The sequence below is a fragment of the Barbus barbus genome (assembly GCF_936440315.1).
Source record: "Barbus barbus genome assembly, chromosome: 23".
NCBI classification, from domain to species: Eukaryota; Metazoa; Chordata; class Actinopteri; order Cypriniformes; family Cyprinidae; genus Barbus; species Barbus barbus.
In genome coordinates, this window is record NC_136751.1 from 13,432,248 (window position 1) to 13,440,912 (window position 8,665).

At 36.7% G+C, this 8,665-nt stretch overlaps 1 long non-coding RNA gene across 2 annotated transcripts; it reads left to right on the plus strand.

The window, feature by feature from the left end:
- The first annotated feature begins 933 nt into the window (after positions 1-933).
- On the plus strand, positions 934-6,464 carry LOC306843197. Of its 2 annotated transcripts, XR_013781817.1 has the most exons (4): positions 934-1,203; positions 4,066-4,129; positions 4,446-4,718; positions 4,812-6,464. It is a non-coding gene; the product is annotated as an uncharacterized lncRNA (long non-coding RNA). The 2 variants fall into 2 exon arrangements; XR_013781818.1 differs by lacking the exon at positions 4,066-4,129.
- Positions 6,465-8,665: the final 2,201 nt, after the last annotated feature.

Here is an 8,665-nt window from a genome sequence, read left to right on the forward strand (position 1 = left end):
GGTTTCGTGAAATTTCAAGTATATATTTTACTTATCACTGATACGTGGCAGGCCAAAAATATCGGCACCCTTGGTAACTAAATATGAACATAGTAGTCTTTGAAAATTATTCTGCTTTGTTAATCCTTTTGATCTTTTATTTTTTTTTAAATCACAAAAATCTAACCTTTAATTGGACAATACGAATTTAAAATGGGGGGGAAATGTCATTATGAATTTTTTTTTTCCTCAAATACACGTTGGACACAATTATTGGCACCCCTAGAAATTCTTATGAGTAAAATACCTCTGAAGTATATTCCCATTCATATTCACAATTTTGAGCACTCCAGGGTGATTATGAACATGAAATTATCCAGCCATCGCTTCCTGTTTCACATAAATATAAATAGCAGGGAAAACAAAGCCCTTAACCCTTTAAAACCTAAGGGTAAAATAGGTCATTTTAAAATATTGTGTTTATTTGACAGTAAAAATCTAACAGAATGTGCTATTTTCAAGTGCATGGTGTCATTTTTTCAGAAAACATGGCTTTCAAAAAAGTACAGTTTTTGACCATTAATGTTGTGTGGTGAGTTTGTAAACAGAATTTAAATACACAAAAACAAAAACAGTAATACATTTTTTTATTTATAAAAAAGAGAAAAATCGTGATCGAAATAATCCAACACTTCTTACTTCAAAATTCAACTATATTACATACAAGTATTTTTGGGACACTGGGTTGCACAGTTTTCATTCAGGAGGCTTTTTTGTTCATACAAGCACACATTTCCACATGCATGCATTTTTTTTCACATGCATGCATATTTTTTAGTTTTTTTCACATGCATGCATATATATATATATATATATATTTTTTTTTTACACATGCATGCATATTTTTTTATTTTTTTTACACATGCATGCATATACATACACCCATTCATTCACACGCACGGACTCATTATAGCGGTGCACACACTACATGTGAAAAAGTGGCCGTTTCTCAATACCAAGTTCGCAGAGTCTGGACTTCCGTCCTTTCGAGTTTGGACTTGCCAAGTTCGACTCGGAAGAACGAACTCTCGAGGACAGGAGGACGAACTGAATTCTGGGTTATGGCCCGTATCAAGTCCGCACAAGTCACCTCTCGATGCATCCTCGGTAAAAGGGGCGGATCAAGAACACATCCGGGGATTTGAACTGAACATAAGAACAGTTGTAAGTAATTCAAAACAATTAACATTAAACATTTTTATGTTAACACTAAAGGCCATTGCACACTGAGTCCGAATTTTTCGTCCGAAAATAGTGCAAGGTCTCTGTGCGTGACGAATTTTTAAGATTGCGAATGCGAAAAAACGCATGCGAAAATTTCGGACTCAGTGTGCAGAGACCTTAAGACTTCACTTACAATGGTGAAATCAAATGCTACCTCCATAGTTATGTACCAGACATACTGTAAAAGCAGAAAGGATGTTATTTTGCCATGTCTGTGTATGAGCAAAAATTCACAAAGATTAATAAAAATGAGGTGCTCAGTAATAGCGTTAATGGGCATAATGGACATGGTGTGGACACAATGGCTGTTGTGTGGACATCAATAAACATCCTGAAAATGAGCTTGGCTCACCATAACCATGAATACTCCACAGTCAATCCCAAAATGTTGTAGGGGTAGTTCCTGTTTGAAGAAAGAACACCCATTATGAAGAATTTACAATGATGGTCCACCTTATACATGTTGTTCTTGTACATTTTCATTGTACTCTAAATGATTATTACCTCAACATCCAAGCCTGACTGTTCTTCCCATGGCCTAGGAATGAGCTGTTGTGCAACAGCCCTGATAAAAATCAAGACACCGTTACGAGGAATATTTACAATTTAAATACACAGAGTATGATTCAGCTGGGGAACACAAACAATGCAGAACATTCAGTGTTTGGTTGAACATAAAATGTCAACAATGCTTACATCCTCTGAACGTGAAGAAGTTCTATACCTATGCAGAGTTTTCCTAAGCAGCCTTGAAAAGTCAGGGGAACGTGACTGCCAAAATAGATCATCCTGTTGTAACCTCAAGATGTCTCGGTAAGGCTTGTGGCCAAAACCTTGTTCCCGCTGTGCATACAGTGAATCGAGGAACAGTATTCCTCTTTTGAGTGGCAGCATCACCTATGAGAATAGTCTTGGCAATGAGATAACTTTTCAAGTGGAGTATTCCACGTGTTGCAAAAAGGAATCTTCATATGCTTCTTTTTAACATCAACGGTGTAGCTTGACAAACTTTCTTAGAATGCATGCATCACTTACACATAGCAAAACATGCCCTTGTGTCCACAGCGGGAATATAAGTGCATTTTTCTCTGCGGAGTCGACCTTAAAGAAAGCATGTTATGTTGCCAATTCAAATCAGTTTATTTATTGCTGTACAAATGGGTAGGTCCTTACAGGAAGACTGCCTAAAGGGTAAAAATTCAAGGGTGGGAGCCATGTTGGGGGGATGTGGAGGTCCATAATAAAGAGATTTTTCCCCTACAGAAAGACAGCTGACTTAATTTCTTTGTTGTACTACACAGAACTCACATAGGTCCCACTAAAATATAGATGTATACATACCTGTAGCTCGACTAACTCCTTCACAAGCCTCAGACAGACATTTCCCACCCGTGCATAAGATTGAATTAAAAAAAAATCCTGGATTTTTTCCTTAAAATCCACAATTGACACAAGAGTAAGTGTACTCTGTGTCAGTCAAGGCCTCAAAGTGGCAATAGGCATGAAATATGACATCCCTGGAAGGGAACTTCTCTCCTCTTAACCCCTCCAATGAATCTACAACTCTTGACACAGATACATGGTTCTAAAGTGTGAAGCAAACACAATTAAGTCTGAGAGCAGACAGTGACAGATCATGTTCTTGTTGCACATAACAAAAACAAACAAACAAAAAAACAATATGGTCTATTTTTACATGAACATTACTCAAGTAATCTTAAAAAAAAGATTAATACTCACATTAACATTTTCTCTGAAAAACACACAAAGTTCAAGGCTGATAAAAATGTGGTTATCAAAGTTGTGAAGGCCATCTTTCCACTCCTGTTACCTATACACCATGTTGCACTGTGGACATATCCTATGGTATGTTGAAATGTCTGTAAAACACAAATCACATTGATGTCAACCCATCACAACACTAGCCATCACTGATCATGACTGCTTATTACATAAGTCATATTTCTCTGACTTACTGTCTATCAAGCCCATCATGCTGACAACCCTAGCTTTCTTTGTAACTAGTAAAGCCTCTGCAAGTACAGGATGCCCAGTGGATAACTGGCATGTTGTCTCAAGAGGAAAGAACTGCTTTGGGTATTCCATCTTCATTCTCGATGTTGTAACTTCTTTTGGTAGTGCTTCGGGAATTTTGTTCTCTTTGAAAATGTACTGCACACTTCTCTTCATACCAGTGGTGTCCAGAAGACTACAAGCCTCTGAGCTTGGTGTTGTGGGCACCTCTGACTTGAAGAGGTCTCTTTGGGTTTGGAAAAGATGCCACTTTGAGATGTGTATGTGTGGACAAGATGTCCGTTGGCTTTGTGCAGGGACAATGCCAGGTGTTCCTTTGCGTGTTATAGGTGACGATTATCCTCCCAAGTCAGCAAAAACTATGAATGTCAGGCTCGTGGATCGACAAGCATATATGTGATGGAGACCCACCAAAGTCCACAGGCACACAGAGAGTAATATGCTCTGCACAAGCAGCCTTTTGCCTCTTCACACAATTAGCTGCCTTTGCCTCTCCAAAAATTTGAATACCATCATATCCCTCAGAGTGTCTTCTCTGAGAAATGTCTCTGCAGCAGTTTCCCTACAGTAGTCTACAAAGCGAATGTGAGAGCACAAACTGTAGCTTAATCCACTCCGCTGAGCCAACAACTGATACTGTTCACATTCCTCTAGCTCACATTTAACTTGGTGTATTTTTCCCCATGTTTTTCTCTGGAAATGGACTGGCACAGAAATCCCACGTCCATTTTTTTTGAACAGCAAATATGCCATTTCTCTCATCGACAGTGACACTCTGCAGATGACAGGCCTGAGTGATGTCATGAGACAAATCTGAATGTCTCCTCAAGAGGTGTGTGTTATAATTCTTCTTGAGGAGACTAAGGTTGCAATGGGGACACCTGACAGACTTCCAATAAACCTCTGCTGCACCCTGCACCGGTTGCTGTGCATACAAGTGGTCTTGCTCCGCTGCTGGGGCGGCACGAGGCAGGACTGGCTCCGCTGCTGGTGCGGCACGAGTCAGAATTGTCCGCAATGAGAACCGATAAGTTATCAGCATGCACTAAATATTATGCTACTCTCAATTGTCAAATGACTGCATACCAATGTGTATCACAGAATAGGTGATGTGACCTAGTGTCTTCTTACTCTAATGTTCCCTGTAGAATTGTGACCAGGCCAAATAGTGGAGGCAGAGGCAAAATTCTAACTGACCAACAAGAGCAGGCTGTGGTCGATTTGGTTCGGGCCAGAAATGATATTCGCCTTACAGAAATATCTTGGACAATGAAGACATGTTCAACAATGTGGGATCCATAAGTTTGCTGACTATTGCACGCATACTGAAAAGGCACCAGGTATCTATAAAACAACTATACCGTGTGCCTTTCGAAAGAAATGCAGACAGAGCGAAGCAAATGAGGACTGAGTATGTTCAGGTAAGTTCAGTTTCAAGATGGCTGTTGTAAAAACATTCCCAAAAATTCTACATTGTACAGTAATCTCAATCTCTTTCCAAAATGTATTTTTAGAGGGTGATGGAGCTGGATGCTGATGACGACCATCACAAATTCAAATATTTGGATGAGGCAGGTTTTAATCTGGCCAAGACAAGGAGGAGAGGTCGGAATTTCATTGGCCAGCGGGCAACCATCCAAGTACCTGGACAACGTGGGGTTGTGTGTGGGTGATCTATTATGTTTCAATGGTATTTCACAGTAAATTTGTTTTTTTTGAACCAATGATTGTGCAAGATTTCTTTAAAGATGTGAATGCACAATGCAATGTTTTGAACATTAGACAGCTTGTGTTACAAGTGATAACCAGTTTTGTGTCTAGAGTTGTGAAAAATGACATCAAGGTTCTGAAAATAGTAGCAAAGTGATTGTAAAAAAAACTAGTATTTAAATGACTGTTATATACTTTCCTGATATCCAAAGCCATTACTCACAACACTTCTTATCATTGTTTTGTATCAAATTTTCTTAATACAGAAATTGTAATCCTTTAATCTCAGGATTCTTTGATAAACAGAGTAAATCATTTAATGCATCCTTGCTGAATACTAACAGTAAGAGTACAAACAATGTAGTATATCCTAAACAAACAGTAAGCTAAACATATAATAAAACGTGTTAGTGTTATTAGTGCTATTAAACTAAACTATTGACATGTTTAATGTAATTATATTTAGAGAGATAGATAGACTATCACTGTGGTATGCATAGACAATGTATGAATAAATCAGTTTTCCTCCTGGTGTTTCTCAAAACATATTACTGGCTCATATTAAAATTTAATGACTTACTAAACCCCAAACAAAACTAGAGTCATAACTCATAAGCTAAAACACATGTGACCATGGCCTGAAATAGCTGTCCCATTCACACAAGGCCACAGATGCAGTGTGTAATTAGAAGCAGCAGCCATAACTGAAAGGGGAAAAAAAGAGAGAGAAACTGAAAGAAACGTGTTGTATGCTAGCATCTTTTTACCTTATTTCTATGATGCATATTGGCATAATGTAACTGGCAATGCTCATAAATGTGATATACTTAATTGTTGTATTAATGCTAATCTTTCTAATCGTTTGTGCTCTTTATGTTCTTATAAACCATTATATGCTTTCACTGTGAAAGAGGACATCTCTCTACAGAGATAATGAATGACTGTATGTTCAGTGTGTGGAGCCGTGTGCAATCAGTAAAGAGGTTTAAATGCATGTGACTGAGAATTTTGAATAAAGACATGTGACCAGACGTGTGAGTTTAAACTAAATCAAACTTTTTCTATTACCAGCCAAAGTCACTGCTATTTTCTACTCATTCAAGCCGGTTTTCATTTATTTAACCATCTGGTTGAATTGTATCTGTTTTCAAATAGGCCTAAAGCTTACAAAGCTGGAAATGATTGCCTTATCTCAATGTTTAAATACTTAAATTCTGAATTTGGGGAGCATTCAGAGCAAACATGTTGCCTAGGTGTCATATTATGCAGAGGTGCAAAGTCAACGTCATATTGAGAGGGTGTGAAAATTTAAGCTACAGTTAAATTTATGTTAATTGATTTCACAATGCACAGCAATTGACTTCAGATTGTAACAGTGTAGTAAATCTCTCCTGTTATGTGTTGTCAAAAATGAAAATAAAGCAAACCAAAAAGTTTGGAATAAATATTTTTCATGGAACTCTGACTTCTGACTATTAAAGTTGTTTTCGCGTTATCACGACATAACAAAAGTGGTTCTTTTAAACAATGATTGTTTGATTTTTAAAACAAAATGCATTGTGAGTCTACTGTTGCTATAGTAACGAACGCAACCTTGACAGGAACATAATGCGTTAACTGAGAGTGATTTTAAAAGACAAAAGTCAGCATACACATTATTAGTAATGCACAGACAAGAAGATGAGCCCATAATAAGAATGCAATGTGTTTAATTAATTAATTGGTCTTTTAAAACAGTCTAGAGATAACTTTTTATGTCGTGATCACGAGAAAACAACTTTTGTTATATCGAAATCACGAGAAAACAACTCGTTATGTCGTGATCACGAGAAAACTTTTTCGAGATCACGAGAAAAATAAGTTGAGATAACGAGAAAACAACTTTTTGTTATGTCGAGATCACAAGAAAATTAAGTCGTGATCACGAGAAAACAACTTTTGTTATGTCGAGATCACGAGAAAATTAAGTCTGGATCACGAGAAAACAACTTTTGTTATGTCGAGATCACAAGAAAATTAAGTCGTGATCACGAGAAAAAAACTTTTGTTATGTCGAGATCACGAGAAAATTAAGTCTGGATCACGAGAAAACAACTTTTATGTCATGTCGAGATCACGAGAAATTTAAGTCGTGATCACGAGAAAACAACTTTTGTTATGTCGAGATCACAAGAAAATTAAGTCGGGATCGCGAGAAAACAACTTTTGTTATGTCGAGATCACGAGAAAATTAAGTCGTGATAACGAGAAAACAACTTTTTGTTATATCGAGATCACGGGAAAATTAAGTCGTGATAACGAGAAAACAACTTTTTGTTATGTCGAGATCACAAGAAAAATAAGTCGTGATCACGAGAAAACAACTTTTTGTTATGTCGAGATCACGAGAAAAATAAGTCGTGATAAGGAGAAAACAACTTTTTGTTATGTCGAGATCACGAGAAAATTAAGTCGTGATCACGAGAAAACAACTTTTTATTATGTCGAGATCACAAGAAAAATAAGTCGTGATAAGGAGAAAACAACTTTTTGTTATGTCGAGATCACGAGAAAATTAAGTCGTGATAACGAGAAAACAACTTTTTGTTATATCGAGATCACGAGAAAATTAAGTCGTGATAACGAGAAAACAACTTTTTGTTATGTCGAGATCACAAGAAAAATACGTCGTGATCACGAGAAAACAACTTTTTGTTATGTCGAGATCACGAGAAAAATAAGTCGTGATAAGGAGAAAACAACTTTTTGTTATGTCGAGATCACGAGAAAATTAAGTCGTGATCACGAGAAAACAACTTTTTATTATGTCGAGATCACAAGAAAAATAAGTCGTGATAAGGAGAAAACAACTTTTTGTTATGTCGAGATCACGAGAAAATTAAGTCGTGATAACGAGAAAACAACTTTTTGTTATGTCGAGACCACAAGAAAATTAAGTCGTGATAACGAGAAAAAAACTTTTTGTTATGTCGAGACCACAAGAAAATTAAGTCGTGATCATGCGAAAACAACTTTTTATTATGTCGAGATCACAAGAAAAATAAGTCGTGATAAGGAGAAAACAACTTTTTGTTATGTCGTGATCACGAGAAAACAACTTTTGTTATGTCGAGATCACGAGAAAATTAAGTTGTGATAACGAGAAAACAACTTTTTGTTATGTCGAGATCACGAGAAAATTAAGTCGTGATAACGAGAAAACAACTTTTTGTTATGTCGAGATCACAAGAAAATTAAGTCGTGATCACGAGAAAACAACTTTTGTTATATCGAAATCACGAGAAATTTAAGTCGGGATAACGAGAAAACAACTTTTTGTTATGTCGAGATCAAGAGGAAAATTAAGTCGTGATCACGAGAAAACAACTTTTGTTATGTCGAGATCACAAGAAAATTAAGTCGGGATCGCGAGAAAACAACTTTTGTTATGTCGAGATCACGAGAAAATTAAGTCGTGATAACGAGAAAACAACTTTTTGTTATATCGAGATCACGGGAAAATTAAGTCGTGATAACGAGAAAACAACTTTTTGTTATGTCGAGATCACGAGAAAATTAAGTCGTGATAACGAGAAAACAACTTTTTGTTATGTCGAGATCACGAGAAAAATAAGTCGTGATCACGAGAAAACAACTTGTTGTTATGTCGAGATCACGA